General features: G+C 40.2%; 1 protein-coding gene across 6 annotated transcripts in view; it reads left to right on the top strand.

Moving 5' to 3' along the window:
• Window positions 1-22797, top strand: part of Ipk1 (Inositol phosphate kinase 1) — a 70166-nt gene that overhangs the window by 7473 nt on the left and 39896 nt on the right. For 4 of the 6 annotated variants that reach the window (XM_076783091.1, XM_076783090.1, XM_076783087.1 and 1 more), the window contains exons 2-4: window positions 2261-2389; window positions 14705-14749; window positions 20426-20508. The gene's annotated coding sequence lies outside the window, so the exon portion shown is untranslated. The remainder of the gene's footprint in view (window positions 1-2260; window positions 2390-14704; window positions 14750-20425; window positions 20509-22797) is intronic. The other 2 variants (XM_076783088.1, XM_076783089.1) reach the window with 2 other exon arrangements.

Below are 22797 nucleotides of genomic sequence, written 5' to 3'. Positions count from 1 at the left end.
TTCTGTCAGATTTATTGCCAGACGTTAGAAAGAGGGCAGGTTGTCCGTGAGAAAGCATTGTGCGATGTTAAATAAATGACTGGAAAAAAAGTTGAAAGGTTCGTTTGAACGTAGCAGGGAAAAGATAGGTTCGTAGAACATGCTTTTGCTTATGAAACTCGATGTTTGAGTAACCGTGCTATCAACGCGATTCTAAACTAATAGACGCTAATAGATAGATTCGAAACTATACCAATAGTATTTTGGTTATTCGTAATAAATTTAAAATAAACAATTTTTCAATATTTCACAAACAATTAAATTGATTATCGAAACACATTTTTACACATTATCGCATTTTACGCATAACAATTTGCCGGTTTTTCAAACACGAACCACACGCCATCGCATTTAAATAATTCCTTCGTTTAAATGTATAATACTTGTTTTCAAATGTCGGGTAATTCATTTGTGTTTCTTTCCTGTTTATCAGATTTTATTTTTCCATTAATTTGTGACTTTCTATCCTTTGGTTAAAATAAATTTTCTTACTTGTGCAAGAACCACGGCCTCGAAAAAGTATTTCTCCAAGGTGATTTGCCACTTGTTGTTCATCTTCGATGATAGATATTGTAACATTGAAAATTTGTGTTCCCTCGTAATACGATTTTGTTCCTTCGCGGTGTTCTTGATTACAACATAAGAGCAGCCAAACCACGAAAATACATTTCTTCCCAAGAACAATTACTGGAAGGAAGGTTGTATTCGACTCGTTGAATTTTTCGTTCTGTTGATTGCGTTGCTGACAGATACGGCAACAGTGTGTAAGTGTGGCTTTCAACAAGTCGGTCTAAAGTTTCAGAAAAACTTGTGCCCGAGACACGAAAAATACACCGACTCGCCAAATTGACGTCGTTTTCCGGTTCTTTTTCAGCAGTTTAAACTAGAAGAAAACAACTAAATGATTCGAAAACAAAGTGTTCAGTCTGTGTTATTAAATTGGCCAGCATCGATCGCGAAATCTCAATCTTATTGAAAATGTTTGGAGCTAACTATAAAGAATAGAATATTTGTTGGACGATACGTATAATTTATTGGCCGAGTTGTAACTTTAATTAGTTGCCCGTTTCCAAAGTTAACGTTCGTTCCCTGTTATTATTTTTAAAAGCACGGGTCGGAACCGCGCGGGCGCCGCTTTTCCTTTAAAAATATCGTGAATGATATTTTTAAAGGAAAAGCGATAAAAGAAGTTTCCTCGACCTCGCGGTTTGGCCTCGTTTCGCTATACCGTTTCTCGTGCCGCGTCGTTCGGCCTCGTTCTCTCTGTTTTTTCTCGTTTCCCTTTAAATGAAAATAAAACCCCGCCAGACGATTTCCCCCCTTTTTAAGGCGCGCGCGTCGGCTCTTGGAAATGTTTTACGCTAGTTTAGTTTACGTGCACGTGTCATTATTTGTACGAACTCGAGCCATCGATGGCTACAACATTTCCGACTTTAACGACACGAATTTACTTTTTCACCTCCGTTTATCATTTCTATCGGTTTCCGAAATATTTTTGCGACAGACTGTAATATCAATTAGTCCGCGCAAACGAATGTTGCACAGTGAGTGTACTTGGGAAATAAACAGAAACGTTTCTACGTCGTTTAGTTCTACATATGTACTTACGCTCGTACTTATTATCGTATTTGAGAGAACGCATGTCAATAGTCACGTATGCTGCGCCGTAGTATGAACCTTGAATAGCTATCTACATGCCGCGTATATCTTGTCGTGCTTTTAATTTCTGTGCAACGAAAGGTACATTAAAGATCATTCGCGTTTATACTTTCTTTCAAATGATTTGATGAATTGTTTCGCAATAACAACCTCGTCGTCTCGATTTTTTCACTATTTCTTTCCTCTTGTCGCTATTAATATTGCTCTTGATACCTTTCATTATCGTCATTCCATATAAATATTCCGTGCTAAAAATACCATTAACAAAGAGATATTACGAAAATGAGAATAGAGTTTTTTAACGACTTTAACTCTTGCTCTTGCTTAATTATGAATATTTTATACACTATGGTATTCTACCGATGATTCTGAAAAATCATCAATTTCGTTTCGATACTACGGGGTTTAAATAAAGATTGTCATCGAGTAAATATGTATCCATTTAAAGAAAGCAAGTGTTGTTGTTGTTCGCTTCAGTTCGCTCAAAGAAATTTCTTTCCATCTTCTATCGTTCAAGAACTCCCTGTATAGATATACACGAGATATTATTCGTTATTTACAGTGTCGAGGATCTCGTCGATATCGTTGACCTTTAAGTATGTCAGAGGGGAGGGGATCGTGAGGGGATCGTGAGTGTCCAGAGCCGAAGACAATAGTCTGAACTAGATCTGGGTTGAACGCGCAGTAACGGGTAAGTTTTTTAAGGGTACACGTTATACGATGTATTATCGGTAAAGAATTCTTTTGCCGAAAGTGCGCAGTATTATTTTGTAGAGGGCAAACCGAGGCATAAAAATGCCATTTCAGTTTGTCATAACGTAAATATGGCGGGTACGGGGATCGAAAGTTTCGTGTGACTCTAGAGATAATCGGTTAACGATTTCTACCGTCAGAGGCGCTGCCACGCATCACGCTGAAAAAAGGAGTGCGTCGTCGTTCCGAGGAGAAAGAGACAGAGACAGTAGAAAGAGACAGAGACAGAAAGAACCGAATAAACTCGGGAATTTTTGTGACCGTGGTGGTGGGATAGGAAAGGACACGACGTTACGCGGCGGTGGTCGTGCATGCGTACGAGCGATGTATGTAGTAAGTAGCATGGTTGCGCGTGCGTGCGTCATATGGGCTTGTTGTTGCGTCTCCCGTGGGGTAAAACTACAGCGGACCAGCTGTCTCCGCAGTCTATTTAGTTTTATTTGTTCCCTTTAGCTCGGTTCCCCCTCCCTTCTCCGCCCTTTTGCCAGCAGTCATCCAGCTATCGTTCGCGCGTACAGACGCCGCGCCGCTCTGCCCCGCTTCGTGTAATTCTTCCACTTGTTGAAAGGGCGCGCACTTAAAAACCGTCCTATCCTAGTATCGCTAAAAATAGGAAGAGCCTTGCGCTTCTCCGGCAACGGTTAACCACTAGTAGCGCGCCTTTGATGTTTAATTATACACCTTGTTTATTTCGTAAATAACGCGGTCGTATCGACAACGGACCGCGACTTATGATCAGGGAAGTTGTAAAAATCTGTCCAAGTCCGAGCATTATCCTTCTCCCATCGATCTCGCATTTTTCTAATACCTAATTTTCCCACAATTACTCAATCACCGACAGTCGAAATTATTCATTTATTTGAAAACGGAAAGTTTCCTTTTAAACTAGAACCATTAATTAAGAACATCGCCATAATTATATTAAATTATGGCTACACGCGATAATTCTTAATCGACTAGTTTTCTTTAATAGCGGTCATTTCTAGCACGTATAATGGTTTAAATATTCATAAGACGTTCGCGTCTTTCTCGCCGTAGGATTGTATTAATTTATTCGGTACGTGAATTTGGAAGTTGCAGGGATACGTATTTCGAGGGCCGCAACACGCTCCATTAACGATCAACATCTGGCCCCTGCCAGCTGCTGTTTAGTGGGGGAAAAGCAACTTATTAATCTAATGTATTCCTGTTTTGCTAGTGTCACGGCGTTTTCAGAATCCAGTTAATCCAGTTAATTTAGCTTGAGAAAAGCCTAAGCGCGAATAGGATCAGTGAGATTCTGGTAATATCGTTGATAATAACGTGGCTCGTTTTATTGCTGGTTCTGCTCTTGTCTCGATGCGATCGCACGTTTGCGGTACAAAGTGCACCTACGTGCATTTCACTAGACGCGTTCTTTTCCCGTTTCATAACAAGACACGCTCTCTATATTTTCTCGCTTGTATGGGAAACTGGAACGTACAATTTGCAATCGTCGATACAGAATAGGTGTACCTTACTCGATATATGTATGTACACTTTGGTCTGATAACAGATCAATGGAAGAGATAAAACGCACGATGGTAAACTGACGTGATGGTACGTCACGTTTTCTACAAATGTCACGTCCAACGACAATGATGCAACCGTTCTTTCAAACTTTCCACGCGAAATAATGCCTTTTAATCCAAGACGATGTTTTTCGAAACGGGTCCTTAAACAATTTCCAAGACGAAAATCAAGGATATTAATTTGTCGATTGAGCATTCGTTGAAAAGTTATAGAAACATTTCTGGCCACACGGTATACTTTCGGTAAAGAATTCTTTTCTCGAAAGTACGTAGGATATCGGGGGTATGTGTATTCACAAAAAATTATTGTAATCGACCCCCGCAACGAAAAATAATTTTTCCAGAACGATTTGAAATTTTTCAATTTTTCAATTTTCACCCCCTGTCGATTTTTTTTCTCGAATGTGCGTAGAATTTCCACTTGACTTATATCGACGTTGGCAGTTTTAAAATATCGGACGATGTAATGATACTGCATAATTAAATTAGAAATTTATTGCAAGAATCGTTTAATTGTGTGTCGGAGCCTTGTATCTTGTACCACTTTGAATACATATATGTACATATGTATATGGAAAGTGGCGAAAAGTTTCATCTTTCCGTTATGCTGCAAAAAAATATTGTCAAATATCATACACGAGTCTCCCCCCTCGAGGGACAATCGTCCGCCACATGGACGTGTGGAGCAGTCGCAGAAGGGAAATCTTTTGTTCCGAAGATTGAATTTGAATCTTCTCGAGCTATGGTGGCAATCGTTGCGCAATACCCAATCGATGCGTGTGAAAGAAACGCGGAACAATGGAAACGATATGTGAAAATACAAACGAGGGGATCTTTAGAGAATTAGAGAATTAGATTTCGTTGGAATTATGTTGTCCGTCTGCCAGAGCCCGTGAAACGCGATCGGCAACCAGAATTTCTCGTTTTGCTTTTCTACAACTAATTTCTCTTTCGCGTAATTTCATCGGATGAATCAGCGCTGTCGCCAAGGCGAGTCCACTGGAAACCTGAATGCGTGCGTAGGTACGGTCGAAAAATTCAACCTCCATTTTGTCATGGTCTCGTCAGCGGTGGTCATTCTCTTTCTTGAAACGACGCTTTAATTTAGTAGCAATATCCTAGTAAGTTACTAATGTCGTGAATTTTTTTTCGGACACGATCGCAAATACACATTTACACCATCTCTCTCTCTCGATAATGGATCGGGCTGAAATAAGTACTCGTTATCAGTTGTTGCGTCGATATCTCTCGTGGGAGTGTCCTTTAAGGTGTGGCGTTTTCCGTCGAATCAACACAACACGGCTCGCTCTCCATTTCTACGTTTCGTGACTTAAAGCGGAACAAGAGTCCTCTCGCCGTTAAATTCCCGTTCCAAGATTAACGTATTATAATAGAATAGAAAAGTAAGGAAAAACGAGTTTAAACTTTTATGCAAGCTGAAAAATATTAACGCGTTCGATGTGTTTTTTTGGATTTGTGGTATCAACGGAATACAAGATGCGGACGGTACGTTTGTTACCGGAGTGTATCGCGTCGGAGTGGGCATCGATAAAACTACGGCAGATGTCCGGTAATGTGCACTTCCATGGAGTCGAATGCACGCAGAAGGTGCAGGGTGAAAGTCGAAATGGGGTGGGGCGTTTCATTTCCTCGCTTCTACCCACGCTCCTGACCCACAAGAAAATCGAATGGTGGTATATGTATACCAGTTCCTACGGTACTCCGATTTAACTGCCTCCGCGGAAGAATGGAACCCGGGACTGTAATTTTTTGGCGAAAGACAATTTTCACCCGGGAACCCTTGCGTTTCGAACAACGGAAATAAACGCGATAATCACGCGACTGGGATATTCTCCAAAACGGTTGTAATTTTATGAATTGTATTGAAAAATGGAAAAATTGAGGCCAGAGAGGGAGGCCTCGAAACATTTCTTGGAATCTAATATAGTTGAAAAGTTGTATAATCGTTCCCAAACGATCGTAAAGCCAAAAGGTTTTGCTCGAACAAGTTGTGTAGGATGTAGGTATACATAGGTCGCGAGCTTACCTGCGCCTTGTTGGAGCATCAAGGCTTTTTGGCTGAATAACATTCACGAAGCAGTAGGTAGTTTTCACGGTGCACGGACGCTGCTTCTGAAGAAAGAGAACGGACGTGCGCTTATGCAGGCTGTCTCCCGACAGATGTTTTTTGGGGGGTGGAGGCATCGTGCTCGACTACCATGGTGTATCCTTTCCGAAAGGTTTCCCTTGTTGCCAGATCTCGAGACCCTTTCCTTTGTTCCCTGCTCGACCGAAAAGACGCCACCGATCCTACGGAAATGAATTCCTTTTTCCTTCGCGCGATCATTATTACGATGCTCCCTTTTTCCGTTTAGACTAAATTCGCCTGCAACCCCGTATACAGTTGGATTCGTACCATTTTTCACCGACATTTTGGGTCTTCCACGCGGTTCATTTTCTATTACTACGTAACAGAGGAGTCGTAGTAATAAATAGGTTATAGGTTTTTTTCTATTTACAAGTACGCTACCGGGTGAGTCACACAATACGATATTTCTCTTATGGACAATGGAAGAAAGTGATACAGGAAGAGGTTCGACTGTTTCGTAATGTCCAACTTGCTATGGTATTACCGTTTCCGCAGGTCTTTCTTTTACATAAACCGATACCTCCCCTCTCGGTTATTCCGCGTACAAAAGAAATTTACGAGTACTGTAAAACAAATAGAATTTGTACCGTTCGGTAACTATCGGTTCAAAAACTGTAGAAATGGTTGCATATGGTAAAAATGAACGAACGTTAACGTAAAACTCGTACTTGAACATGAATTGCTACAGTTTGCCGTTTCATTTGCCAGCGAAACCGCGCGAGATACGATCGCGGTAGATTTATTGCCCATATTTGACAGTACGGGGCCTATTCTATTGTAAAAGGTCTCGTTAAAGAATCGGTACACCATTCCATCGACGATCTTTTCACAGCTATTGTACTGTTGTTTTAGTTCTCGTAATTAATGTGGAATATATACGGGCTGTGGCTGCATATCCGCACCGTTATTCCAATTTAATCGTGACGCTTGCTTACCAGTTAACGCCGGTTTAACGACGTACAACTGAAAAAAAATTTCTCGCCAAAGGACACAAATACAAGTTCTTTCAACGTATGCCGCTAATAGGTCATTTGCATACAGATTATTTTCCTTTTCGATCTTTAACGAAAAAGGAAACGTCGCCAAGTGGCAAAAAATGTCGATTTTCGATGGACAAAATTATGGAAGATGATAATTTTTAGCTTTTTCTGTCGGTGCACTCTTGATGCTCGAAAAGTAGAAAATTGGGGCAAAATGCTACCTGAAATTGCAATTAATTTTTTTATTTAAAAAATAAAAATTCTCGGTAAATTCATTGTGTTTTATCGGTAATTTAAGATGTAAGAATTTGTGAAACGTAGGACATTTTTTGTCCATTGGGAGGGGACAGTGCGAGGGGACTGTTCCCACACGCGACACGAGGAAAGATGGAGGTGCTGGGTAGATAGACACCACCATTTATGACTGAGAACGAGTACGTATACCGGGTGATCGTTCCGTCTATATCGCGCCAAGTCGACCGGAAATCAACCAAAGGAATCGTATTCCCGATATCGCCGGTAAAAGACAAATAGACTGGAAGAGCGGTTGTTTTTATCGAAGCAATCATCTTTTACAACCTGACGGGAGAAAAGAGAACCTCGCTTTGCGAATGCTGAGCTTATCGCTTGGTTTGCGTTTTAGTCCGCTCGTCTAACGAAAAACTATATTACGTGCAAACAACACGACGCGGGACACGGATCGATAGCGCCTGCGCAAACGGACCGAACGAACCGACCGAAACGATGAAACGATGAAAAGTACGAGTTGTATGATAGAAACTAAACGTATCACGGTTGTATGAATTTTTCGGTAAATGAAAGAAGGAAGCGCCGGAGAAAATTTTACTTCCGGCAATGCTGCTAGGATAGATCGGCCTCCCTCGGATCTACGAAGCAGGGAGGAAGAGATAGCAGAAGGAAAAGAAGCACGAGCGGTACGGCGAATGGGAAAATATCAATTTCCCGTCTCGTGTCATTGGTGTCTCGCAACGTTTGCATTTCCAATTTCCGGTGCTCTTTCCTTCCGTCCTCTCCTCGCTTGTTCGCCTAGATATGCACATAGATTCATCCGTAGAGCCTTCTAACTGGAAAACGGATCTAGGATCGGTCGCGAACGAAAAACTACAAACTAAGAATATTTTCCAGAAAAATCCTTCCGATTACGATACGATTGTTGGATTAATTCAACAAGTGATTCCGGCGAATGCGACGCCTCGTTTAGAATAGTCGGATCAAGCTGATTGGCTGGTTGCCCGTCTCGTGAGTCACTATGGCCATGATTCTTACTTTTACACTGTGCCAGGTTGCTTATCCGTTTGGGAGATAGAAAGCACACGGCTGCAGTGACGAGCGAGAAGACTAGAAATAGAGCCACGAGCCACAGACAAACGACGGTGGTGGGGATAATCCCTCGGTAACCTTGAACGGTCAGTTGATTTTGATAGTCTCGAGTTCAAGTCCACCGTAACAAAATCGCCATAGATGAGGAGGAAACAAGATCCTAATAGGACACGTGATCAACTTTTCTCCAGAGTCAGTCGAAAATAAATCGAACCTATTCCTTTTCACTTTTCCTACGCAAAGGCTATATTTTTAAAAAAAAGAAACGTCTCTTTTTGCAACGAGCAATTCTTCGAACGTAAAAGATTCTTTTGAGAAGCGATGCTGCTATTGTGGAATATCGTTAAACTCGATTATTTACATATCGTTTGATAAAAGAAATTTACGGTTGAATCCACATACTTGTCGTTTTTGTTCGCAGTGCCATAACACCCAAGATAAGATCCCAAATATTTTGTCGTCTCTTAGCTTCTCGACAAACGTTCCGATGTAAATATTACATCGGGGATGATAAACAGCACAGATAATAGTCAATATTTGCCAATAATTATACATATTCGTTATAATCTATTATCGTGAATTACTCTATTCGATAAATATCATTATTATTAGCGTGGGGTTGTAACGATGGAACTTTGAACAAACTCTCATCTTGTCCATTCTTTTTTTTCCAAAAAAAGCGTCGGGTAGACATTGTAGATTTGTAAAACACATCTCCATACAGACGTTGACGTATACGGGATATTATACGAATCGATATCAGGATCGATTATTCAAGCGATCGGATCGCCGGAGATCTACATTTCAAAATTCTTTTTAAAATACATGAACGTTTCTCTCGGCACGGTGACGTCGATAATGTTGCCGCCACGAAAATTCGAGAATATATTCGGGTGCCACTTTTGTCTCTCGGAACTTTATTTCGGTGTTACGATGCTTTTTCTTTTTAATTCTTCTCGCCAGGCATCCAGAAAAAAATATCCCTCTTTGAAAATAAATTTCTTCGTCGGAATACGAACCTTCGTACAATGAAAATTTAATCTATGCGTGATCGTTGAAGATTGTTAAATAAAATTTTACTATTTTACACGCGTTAGAAATTGAAAAAATATTCCAAGCCTCCCATTCCCCATTAATTCACGATCTACGCAGCACACTGGTCCGACAATGATCTGTTTCGAGGAAGGGGAGAGCGTTGTTCGCCGTTCGCCATTCGTCCGTTTCTTTCCTGGCTGAAATTGTGCGGAGAATTCTACGAACCGTGGGTTTGGAGCTCGAGGTGAATATTTTTCCCATCCTCGTCCCGCTTTGCCACCGAACCGAAGAGATTATTATGTTCGTCCGAATACGAAACGCGCGGAGCTGTGTCTAGCAAAGTCCAATTCCCGTGGCATACCGACGAAATCGGATTCGAAATAGGACGCTACGAGGGAGAAACGGATACAATTTATCGAAGAAACGCAACGAAAGCATTAGTCTCGTATTTATCTTCCGGTGATATCCGATCGTGACGATTATTTTCATTATTTTCATTATTTTCATTATTTTCTTCACCCGCTAGAAAGTTTCAAGATCGTTGCTTTAAATTAATTTTTCATCTCCGGTTTTATCAATTGCTTTCCAAAGATAAACGAAGAAATGTTTAGACCGCAATGGAAGACGATACGACAAATTTTCTCTTTCTTGTTAATTTACGAATTTATAGAGCGACCTAACAGAAACAAAATAGTTTCTTGAAATTTGATATATTGGTTTTCTGCTTTCTTTGATATTATTGTGGAAATTGTTGTAATTGTTCTTTGAGATCGTAAAGAGATGGTGTATTTGTTCTTTCAACACCCCATTCGGGTTACGTGATCGTTGAGACGGTGATCGTTTCTCTCACGTATGACAAGTGTTTTTCAATTTGGCACTCGGTCGTATCTTTAACTCGCGAGTGATCGTTTATCAGCGAGCTACGCCACCGGATAGTGAAACCCGGGGTCACCAGCGACGATTAAAGTCACAGGCTGAAGAAACAACCACCACGTGTGCACGCCACTATCGATAGCGTTATTCGATTCGAGCGTAGACCGTTTTATTTATTTAAGGAAAAAAGAAACCTCGAAACGGCAATATTATTGTCACGTGGCCTCGCGATGTTTACGTGTTTGCTCGGTAACCGAATCAATCTATAGCTTTATGCAAATGCAAGCCAAAAAAGATCCTAACTTGGTTGCATCATTTATGAATCATGCCTTATAAAAGAAACTGCTTGCCGCTCTGCCATTTTCTTCCTGTCTAGCGATTATTATTATTTATAGGCGGTATTTTGGCCAGACCGGGACTTTTGTTTAAATTCATTTTACCTGAACAGATGCGATGTATTTACGAAATGCAATTAGTGTCCTGTAGCATTTTAAAACCCCGAAATACATTATGTCTTTATTTGATGCGTCTGATGACTGAAATTCCAGCTGGATAATCACTCGTATAATAAATTACAACTTGGAAATGTACGAGAAGAAAATGCAAACCGTGTGCCGAGCGTCGAACGGTATATTTAAATCGTTTCGAAATAAATAATTTCTCTTAATCTTTTGTCCGTTATTGTTGCGAATCGGACAATTTATCATTAAAATTCTCGAAATTTCTCGTTGCGTCTTGCCGGTCGAAAATAGCACGGATATAGTTACCAGCGAAGCCATAATCCTTAGTTTTAACGGACGTTTAAATTTTATTTTATCGGGCTATTATCAACGCGTCGTATTCGCATGGAGGCGAACTGGCTCGATCGAGAGAAAGTAGCCCGGGTAATTTAAGGTTGCCGCAGTATATCTGCAGAATTACGATCTGATCTGTAATTTTCAACCTGGATACATTGTACGCGTTAGCTTTTACAATAAATAATGATCGTCCAACGAAAGGGATCCCAAAACTCGACGTTCGGACAACGAAGATCGCCGGTTTTTATTGGCCGTGTCTCTTTCTCCGTACGAAAGTTATGCATCGAAGCCAAGGACGTAGCGAGGCTTCGATTATCAATTTTTTCGACACTTTTGTTCCATCAAAATCTTGGCAAATTTTATTCGACCCTCTAAGGTAGTTGGCCAACAAATATTTTAGAAACGAAACGAGGCGAAAAATTTCGATTTACGCTTTATTTGTTGATCATCGATCATTCTTATTCCATAAAATAATTTAAAATTCTTTTCTATTGGTTTGGCGAAATGAATTTCTCGATTGTTTCTTTCACGATATAATTGAAAATACAATCGAGGGTGGATTTTTCGAAACTTGTGGAATTCCGATTATTCGCGGTACGCGTCTGTAGTTAATGGGCCACGATAGTATTTCGGTAAATCTTGTTATGTTGCGCACCAGAATTATTGCAATTGCCGGGGCTGTAAAATTATAGCCAGAAATCGAGTTTCAGCTCGTGAATCAAGTGCGGAATAATTAAATGCGACGTGTGATTGACAAAATAGTGCAACGTCGCCAGTGTTCCGTACGTAATACGGAAGAGAGTATTTCGAATTTAAACGATCAAACTTTGGTCAAAATTAGAAAAAAATGTTTATACGGTAGATTTTTCAGCGTTCGTTTAACTTGAAAATTGTCAATTTTCCCCCGATTATCAAAGCTAAATGTTTCTTTAAAACAATTGCAAACGAAATTGCCCAAGTGAATGTAAATTTTCGAAAGCTCGTTCTCGTGCAATTCAACGGTCGTAATTTTAAATAAAAGGAAGCAGTATTTCGAAAAAAATTTAATCGAGAAAATGGCGATCATAGTAGGTACATACGCGACGACTTATTATAAAGTGCGAACGCTATGTCGACACGACCCGGAAAGACTCGGCGGGGCACGATGCCAAAGGGCCAACTAGAATACAAATCGGTGAAAAAATAGATGCTGGTTGGACCTTGGATTCCCGTGCCACCTTTCAGAACCAATCAGGATCGTCGCCATTATCTTAACCTGACGCTTTCCGCTTGGAATCCCAGTTGCGTTTTCGTTCGTAATCGTTCCGGTAACGCGAGGGGAGCGAAAGACTGATTACCGATTTCCGATTTCTCGACGCTCTGTTTCCGAAATTATAACATTCTACCGTTAAAAATACTCCCTCTGTTTTTCGCGCTATTCCAATTTAAAATGATTAAAACATAGAAAAGGGTTAGGTTAGATTTGAAACGTTCCTGTGCGAGTACAATACTCGAATAAAATTTATTTTTTATTTTTATAATTTAGTCCTAGTAAAATTGAAATCTTGTAGTCTCTCGTTTTCTTCTTTCAAACGATAGAATGTCTTTTTTTCTTCGAGAACGTTGTCAACAAGTTTAAATTCGACCTCCGTGAAGAGATATGCGATACATAGGACCCAGGTACGAAAAAGCCCACATATCGATGCAATTTTTCGTATAGAAAACAGTATAGAAATGTATAACAAACGGAAAATTGATTGAATGTTGTATTTGCTGCTGGTGAGAGCGAATACATCTTAGCGATGGACGAGTGAAAGTGTGGAGGAAGCAGGAAGATGAATTAAATTCAAAATACTTAGGAGCAATCCGGTGCTGGTGGGTTTTCTATTTGTCGACGACGAAGATAAAGAAACAATTTTTAAGAATAAAACAACGAACAAAAGGGTACGTTGAAAAATGGGGAAATTTTTTATTCCAAGTATCGATTATTGCATCAGGTTCTACAACTATTTTTAGTGCGTTTAACGCGCCGTTAAAATGCATCGTCAGCGTTGCAATTGATCGATCAAAAATGGGGAATCTGAATTTTATGGTGGCGATTCCCTTGTGAATTGTTTTTCGAATTATGGCACGCCAATGAGTCCGACCGTTCGATACCGTTAAATAATTCCAACCGACCCGTTTATTGTTGCCCATTGTGTTTCCAACAATCGATCGGGACGGTTAATGCTCAGCGCCGGTTTTTCCTCGCTGAAATGGCTTTGGCCTCTTTTACGTCACGGTAGATCGGCGCTGGAACAACAACAACAACAACAACAACAGGTACCGAAGAAGCAGAGCATGTATTATTTGAAAGTTTAAAGCTTTAAATAAACGCAGAAGAAATTGCTTGCCATTCAAACAATGTATTATTGAAAATAATTTAATTATCCGTCGGTTAAAATTAAATAATATTAGAATGTGTTTTTTTTATTAAGACGCGCATATTTTTAAAACCAAAGCCAAGTAATTTCTGTCGAGCGACGGTGTTATTGCCCAGGGCGTAAAAATAACCAGCCACGGCCCTGCATACAGCTGCATCGACCGACCGACCGACCAAACGTTTCACGTAACCCGTCCACCTCCATTTTTCCGGCTGACCTTTCATGGTTAGCAAAAAACAACTGTCCACATGGTTTTCCAGCCCATTGTTCATCATCCTCGGTTCCATTTCACTGCAGCTTTTGCAAAAAGACGCCATCGTAACAACCATCGAGCACTTTGTCGAAAATCCGAGAGGCGCAGCTTCGTAAATAAAACCTCCATTTTCGAGAACGTCCATATTACGTTCAGATTATGCAAAATAGGACAACCTGTTAATAAATAAACGAGAACAGAGGCTTGTAATAATAATTATCGTTAGATTCCTGAAATTTTCGAAAATTTAATTTTTAAAGAATTTTTTATGGTACGTCTCTGCTCAGCTTTATAGGAACTAATTAATAATTAACCGTAATATAAGGTATCAACTGTACCGTTGAATATCTCGAATTATTAGTGATATTAAATATGTAATCTTGTAATAGCAATTGAGAAAAGTATTTACTCCAAGCACAGACGACTTTGCATATTCACCTGTAGTGTATTTTATTAGTAAATCATTGTAAAATATAGTGTTTTTGCATAGGAATGTTTGCGATAAAAAATTTCTGTCAGCCAACGTCACGGAAAAGTTATCAACGTTGAAATTCTTGAACGCGAGGAGGATGTCGCTTAAATATTTGTTTAAAAATAAATTGGCTGGAGATTGATTTTGTAGGAACATGGGTTGCATAAAATAGACACGTGACGCAAATGAAAGATGAGAAGGGTTCGTAATAGGTCATGGGCTCACGTGGGGTGTGAATGGCGAATTATTAATAATAAAAATTGATTGCTGCGAACGATGGCTCGTTGCAGCCAATCTTCAAGGCCTGCATTGATCGAATCTTCGGAACATTGACCGAACATCTGTTTCAAACAATTAACGCTAACAATTTTGCTCTTCTAACTCGTTCTTATTCCTTTCAGGTTTCACGAATTCGGTCGCCATCTTACCTACCCCCCACAGCATCGGTAAGCGTTCGATCACTTTAAATTTATAATAATAAGAAAAGAAAAGAAAAGTATTGTCAAGTATTTCTGAATCTTTTGATAGAAGAAAATCTAAACAGTAGAAAGTAGAATTTTAGCCAATTATAAATAGATAAATATGAATTAAAACGAGTAAAATGATTCGTCTTGTCGGGATGCGATTTTCGAAAATTCGCGTCGCAAAAGTTTCTGTTGAATCACGGTTTCGACGGAAATCGATAGTCACGATACGAGCGATTATTCACCGACCGAGGATAAATGGTATTCTCGACGACACAAAAATCTTACAGTCGTGTTTTCTGTGCCGCGCGAGTGCAAGCAACGATATACATATAATACATATATTTCAACAACACTCCATCGAGTGTGCCGTGAAAATGCTTTTCAAAATTTTCACGATTTATTTCGCCGCTCGAGATCGCAAACCCGTGACTTTCGACTTATTTTTGCGATCACGTTTTACCTTGGATCGTACGAGAAAATAAACGTCTCTTTGCATTCTATCCTTTATATTTTTGAATGCAAGCTGTTTTTTGTTTCCCCCCCCCCCCCTTTGCACGCGAACGAGTCAAATTTCAATCGAATTGACGTTTTTATTTCAGTAAACTTGGCGCTTCGTTCGGTGTTGTTTACTCCATTTTATTCGCGAACCGAAAGACAATGGTAAATGCTCGTCCGGATAATTTTGTTTGCACGTAAAAATGTCGATTTCCTTAAAAAGCTTTTTTAAGAACACTTTTAACAGAATGAGAATTTAAGGAACGTCGGTGGGAGCCATTGCACCAAACAGCCGTTTATTTTCGGTATTATCCATCTTGATAACAAGGGGGACTCCGTCGCGTCGTCTCCCGTTCGTTTTGCTTGCGCTTCGACTTGGAGAAAATCCTCCCCCGCTCTCTCTCTCTCTCTCTCTCTCCCTGCGACCTTCTCTAAATTGGACACGTTTCTGGAAATTTTGCGAGAATAGAAATTGATTTTCCGTCCACGGTCGGTCGAGCTGGAACGTCGTTCGCGAGGGATAATTTTCTACCTGCGAAATTCCTCCAACGGGGGCGTGTATCCGTTCCTTTCGAACGAAATGGCTTCAGGGATGAGCGCCCATCGACCGAGACCAACTGTCACCTCGCTCGACGATCCCGTAGTTTAAAGGTAGTTTAAAAGCGGTTTCGGGCACCGATATCCTGATAGAACGAGCCCCGTGCGCGATAAAACAACGATCACAGGTCGGCTAATATCTATTTAATTACGTCGAGCACAGGGAATTTCTAATCACCCGTTAGAATATTCGCGATGGGTCCTGAAACTGCACGTCGTCCGAAAAGTTTTGAGCCTAACGTAGAAACAAGTATTTTTCCGGTGAAATATAGTTTTATTCTTCAACATAGTGTCGATACACTTTTCCCAGCGATGCTGTAACCCTTCTAAATAGAAAGTGCGTTGTCTTGAGTTTATCGAGTAACGGCCACATCTTTTCGCGGTGGCACACGATGGGCAGCGTCGATCAGCGCAGAAATACAAGTATTTTATGATGGTGGCAAACAACAAGTGAGCGTCCAAAATTGCTGAAATTTTCATAGACACTTGTCAAAGCATATACATACTAAATGGTTTTAACGAAAAACACCACCTTGGCGTGTCGAGGCTGAAAACTTTCCAGACGGCCCTCGCATTTGTCGTAAACATGTACATACCAGAAGTGGCTCGCAGGCGATAACAACGACGATAAGCTAAATAAATCTGTAACCCTGTCTCGGGTGCATATTTTTATTCAGCTTCCGAAGATGAAAAGAAGCGAAATTCTCCGCTGACGTGAACGAATCGTTATAATTTTACGACTTTACGAGAAAGCTCGGTGAAAATTCTTCTTCGAAACTCGCCTGGTAATTCAGGGCCGAAGGTTGTTTTCTCTCGCCGAATAAATTATTTATTAAAAGCCGTAGTATCGGGAAAAAGGGATTGGAAAAGATTTCTAGGTAGGTACATGACGGACATTTGATATTTTCTTTGTACGTAGTCGATTTTGTTTATTTCTTTTCGAGACGGAGCTTTGAACAAATGGAAAATAGTATTCGACGTAGGCCTTTTTAGTTTAGGCTGGGCCAGTTATACGTATAGTCGTAATCCGTATGCGAAGCCATTGTAATCTTGATTGGCATTACGGTCACATCGCCACGCCGTCGTGTCTTCCTTGGTTCATTCTTCCTGTTTCGACAGTCGATTTGCACACAGAATTCGTTGAACCTTCCTGTGCCACGAATTTAAACAGCATCATAACGGGGCGACTATGCGTCGGGCAAATTTTATTCTCGAATGACGAGTAAAAATGTTTAATTCGTTCGAAACTTACTCCGATTCGATATCGAGGAAAAGAATCGGATCGATATCGAAACTATAGTGTCGACGGTGGATCGTAGTACGAGCGTTCCGCAATCTCTCCTTTGAAATCATCAACGGGACTTTCTAAGTTAAAGACTCCATGACGCGGAGGCAGCGGACAGGAGGAGATTGTAATTGTCGACGAGCGTAGTTTGAAACTGGGATCGAGCATCAAAGTGGCCGCCGTTTGCACGAGCGACTTTCCAAGAGTAGACGGGTCCGGCCAATCTATTCGACATTATTTCCAAGTGTACGGCACAGGGAGAAAGTCACAAAGATCAGATCTACCGTGTACGATGGAGATTAACCCTCTCGGGAGGATTCTGCTCATTAGCGTCCGCCATCTTCCGCAGATTTTCTTAACCGCGGAAATTGAAAGTCTCGTCTCTCGTTGACTGTTTTTCTATTCGACTGGCCAGAAAGATATTTCGATATTTCACAAGACAACGAGCACCGTACTTTTGTTATTTCGATTCGTTTAAAAGTTCCGTCGGTCTGAATGGAAAACCTTGGAAAATTCCGTTTTTGCAGAGATGTTCGTACCATAGGCTGAGCACCGCTTGCAATACACCGCAATGGTCCGAGAAAAGAGGGGGGAAGAAAAAAAGTAGAACAGAGTTTCCTTGGTGCGGAGGGAGGTTCCACCTAACAGTTACCCGGCCCTGATGCTGGGCTCCTTCGACCGTCTGGCGCATACATACACATAAGAGCCCCATTTTCAATCGCACGACCGGTTAAGAGATCGAGATCTTGTTTTCTCTTAGCCTTCCGCTCCTTTGCTTTCCGATTTAACTTTGTCCACACCTGTTTTCGTTCACCAAGATAATAGTAACGATCGAAAAGAAACACCACGGTTAGGTTAACCTAAAGCCTCTACAATTTTCCGGACAATTATTTTTATTTAGATCACGACCGAACATCGAGTCTTTTTTTTAACGATACGTGTTTCGAAACGAGAGCTACCTTTCGTTTCGACAACGTGGATAGGGCACGGTAAGTTGAAACCGACGCGACTGGAAACTCGAAACCCTTGCAACACGATTACGAGGTTCAGAGATATCTTGGAAATTTTTAAGGGCTAGGACCACTCTAAAAACCTGAAATACAACGTTTTTTTGCGATTTTCTCTTCGATGGATGGAAAAGTAACAGGTTAATGATATTCAAGAATGTTATTCGAAAATAGTGCAAAATTACGACGACGCTGGAACGTGTTTACAGGTTCAGGCGGACTGCGGCACACAGTGTAACCGACGCAAATTTCTATCTATTATTTCTAAAAAAAGAAAAAATGTTCTCTCGATCAATTTAACTTATCCAAGATCCCCTACGTATCTGGTTATCTAGCTATACTCGTGTAGATTAAGAGAAAATTTCTTCTTTTTTTCCAGTTCACATCCTGTTACTTACCATCTTATCCATTAAGCACGAACACCGTCGTTCGATGTTCATTTCTACGCGTTTATCTTTTTTAAAGAGGGCTCGAAAACACCAAATACGAGCCGCGTCTCGCGAGTCAAGTTTCTATTTCCAAATGAAACAGCTTGCCTGACGGTGTTTCGAGTTGAGCACCGCGCGAGTGTTGAAAGAAAAGTAGGATGGTTCTACAAAACAGTTAGATGGCCCTGATGTTAGTAAATCGCCAAGCCTTCGCAACTCCTTTCGCCTTGATACGTACACACGCGTAAAAAGATTTTTAATGTATTCGTCAAACTGTCTCGTTATACGTACGCGTATCTTTCTTTTCTCGATTTTCACAACTTTTTTCTTTAATATTCGTTCGTTGCCAATTAAAGAAACGCTAGACGCCATTATCCTGCCATAACGACGTATCGCGTCTTTCTCTTAACCGTGTGCAAGAGTAATTACGTGGAACGTAAAAATATTATTATAGTCGAACGCTAGCCCCTTTTTGTTGTTTCACGATTTAACAACTTCGCATGTAGACGGTATTTAATTAACGGCACGAGCAATAACGCGGGTAGATTAATTTCCTTTATTTAAATAATTTCTATCGAAACGTCTAATTAAAATTATAAAATATCGCCTTCGTCGATCAAAGCGTCGCTTTAATCGCTGTTGCAATTATTTTCGCTGAATGCATTTTGCTGCGAAGATCCTTGTTCGATGACAAACGAAAAAGGGACGGTTCGTAAAGGTTGAAAATTTTTCCTTTGCCGTTATTTGCTCGCTGTTTGTTTCTTTTTCGTGGTCGTAAATATTAATTAGACTCCGTAGGAACACTTTGTCTGTTTGACGATATTAAAATTGTATACAAAAGATATCTATTATTAAAGACACGGTGATCGCGTTCCATAAATTCTCTGTGGCCAGTTTGGATCCGATAAGTATAAGTAATAAATGTTTTGAAACCTTTTATACGGAACTGTTAAAAAAGTTGGCTCTTCTTTTACGATACGCTGCGCGCGGTTCGTGCGTATTTCGTTCTCGCCGTTCGCTGCTCGAATCGCGATCATTTCGAGTATTATTCGAATGGCGTCGGCAAGCTGGAATTTTGAAAGCGAGTTTTGCAAGCCATAGCCAGCAGGAGCACGCGGGTTCGAAGCGGCCGGCCCTATTGATTTTAGAGAAGCAAGCCGGCTGGCTTACACGCCGTAATTCCCCCTTCCCCGTCATCAACTTTTCGAGAAGGGTCGCCCCATAATTTTAATATACGGCACCCCTTCGTGCCCCTCCTGACGAATTTCAAGTTTCCAAGTTTTACCGACCATACGGCTCATTGTGCTACAGGGTTACAATTATTCCGTTCGTTTCGCGTTTGCACGAAATTCCCTTCCATTCCGTTCCATTCCGTTCCATTCCGTTCCATTCCATTCCATTCCGTTCTTTCGAGAAAACAAAAATCGAAATGACGATATCCGCGTTGTAGAAAACAAAACGCTTGGAACCTTTTTATTTACACGGTTTATCCGAAATCTTTTGTCTTTTATTATTTTAACGTAATTTACATTCTTTCCTCGATACTCGGTCCTTAGGAGCAAGTAAACATCTGCCGAATTGTAATTGTACTTACAAGTACCTACTTTGTTATTTCAACAAACAGAGTGTACAGGTTGCATTTGAAATGCAACAGAACCTTGGTAGAATCTTGTTATAATTCGAGAATAATTCTCTCCGTGCAACGACTAGAAGAATAATTAAATCAAGTTGCTCGAAAACGTTAAGAGTAAATTTAGTTTGGTGTGCTTATAGCTGAACAGAAAGTTTTTCACAAAAACGAAAAGTAACGCTCGTACCATCCTCTTCTGTTTTATTTTTTCAGGTGAGTTTCAGGTCATGTCCAAGTCCATGCGTCATTTCTGACAAGTCCACGTCGGCGAGGAAAACAGCAATTTGTAAAAACCGGTAAGTGCATCACTTGGGTTCATGAAGAATGCAAAACTGCTGGCGTTGCATGAATTCCTAAAGTATGTATGTATGTATGTATGCGAACTTTACTGGAGGCCTGTGCATATACGCAGGGAACGAAGCCAGCCAGAATAATCTGAGTTTATTGATCGGCTCTTAGTTGCCAACTTGGCAACGGCAAACTCCTGGAATTACGAATGAAATGTTCTACATAACGAAACGGTTCGCAAATCAAGTCTTTCATACCTTCGCGGGGGTGGATACGCGCCGAACTCTCCTCCCGCCAGCCCCCTCCTCGAATGTTTACGTTTTAAACTATTTCGTTGGTAACGATCGAGCAGTGTTTACACTTTCCTAAGACCGTCGGATTTACGGACGTTGCATACCCGTTTCTATTCGATACTGTCATACCGAAAGGCATTTTTTTCAAAATTAGCATTAGCAGGGGGGGGGGGAAACCAATCTGACGAATTGAAAAAATCGAAATTTCTCTTTTCAATGCTTGGAGGTTTAAAAATGACAAAATTACAAAAGATTTAGTAAATGTGGAAAATATAATACGCGTCAGTATACATATACATAGATAATGTAGAGAGAAAAAGAAAAGAAACCCGACCATTTCTATAATAATATAGTACATGTATAAAGTGTAGAGGGAAAGGGTTGATTAAGATTAGGGTTTTTCGATCCCCCAGCTAGGTTAGGGTAAAAATTGGAAACCTAACCTTAAATGCTTCTAAACGATCAAAAATATGGATAGAACGGTTTCATAAAATAAATTAGATTTACGACAGTTTTTCTAGATTAGAGAAATAAAAAAGAAACGGTTCAGTTAGACGGGCAGCACTTGATGCAAAATCGAAGCTAAAACTTTCTGTAATTACAGACGTAAATTTCTCGAATTCTCGTGTGACTGTGAAAAAGAAGAAAAAAAAAGACAAGATGCGAACGTTTGAAAAGGGCGCGGGTATCCGGAATATTCATGGCCTAAGATCCAACAATTAATAGGGTAAAAGGACGGGAAAGAGGAACAGTTTACGGACAGCACTTTGCCTACGTTGTGGACTAAACGCATTAATCTCGAATCCGCAACTAATCCTGAACTCGCTAATGAACGGGAATATTCATTACGTAGACGGACTATCGGACGGTCCCTTTGACAAATATTAATTATCAGTAATGATTAATAATAGACACGACCGTGGGTCGTATCGATCCGGTTGCAACTTATAAAATATGTGAAACGCCATCCTTGCTCACGTAAGTTGTTGACAGCTACGCAATTGGGCTCCGTTCTGACAATTGCGACTCGTTGCATTATGTAAATGCAATTAACAAGGAATTGTCCACGTAACGAATTGTCACTTTTTAATAGATTTTTGACACAGTCACGGGCCGCGTTACATCGAAACCGATGATAATACAGCAACCGGAAATAACCATAGGTTTGCTGTCCACGATTTTACCAGTGTTTGACATCGTTGCATTAACTATGACTCGTTAAAAATCTCAAAAAATATTAATCAAGAATAAATTGCAACTGTTTGGTAAATTTCTCATAAATTTCAAGAGTTTATTTCACTTACAAAGGTTTAGATTAAATTTCGTTAATTTATATCAGTTTCGAGGTTGATTGATGGACATTTAGGAAATACAATCTATTAAATTTTTTATTTACACGATACGAGGAAATTATTTTTAAAAAAAAAATATTACAAAATTATTGGAGGCAAAACCACCGTGTGGCAAGTTTCGTGCGGCCAAGGTGAATTTGCAGTGCTCCAACACGAGGATCGTGCCTTGGTTTCGAAATGATAAATCATAAGACCCGCGTTTCGTCATCGGTAATAATGCAATTTATCAAGTTCGGGTCGTTTGGCTGCTTTTTCTTTACGTTCGCCGCAAACTTATTGTTACAATCTTGACGCGAATGCAACTGCAATCTCCTTTATGAGAAGAATATTCGTCTGACACGTTCCGTACGAGATGTACTAATTTCTCTCGCAATCTCCTCTCGAATAGTTAGAGGATCCGTGTCAATTGTTTATTGCATTTTCTCAATATTTTCGTCGTTATAGAACGTATTTTCTTCGAATTCCTGCCCTCTTTGAAACGTTGAACATTATCTTTGCCATCTTTTTCAGAATTACCCTTTCCGAAAACAATTTTTATTCACGATACACACGACTCGTTTTAGATTCTCCCCTAAATAAGATTTCAGACTGGTAAAACGTTACATCGATGACGTACATACACGATAATTATTTTAATTAGTACATTGATCGT

Source organism: Colletes latitarsis, chromosome 2 (genome assembly GCF_051014445.1).
Source record: "Colletes latitarsis isolate SP2378_abdomen chromosome 2, iyColLati1, whole genome shotgun sequence".
NCBI classification, from domain to species: domain Eukaryota; kingdom Metazoa; phylum Arthropoda; class Insecta; order Hymenoptera; family Colletidae; genus Colletes; species Colletes latitarsis.
Note: the sequence above shows the minus strand (reverse complement) of the source record. Positions and strands in the feature narration are given on the sequence as shown.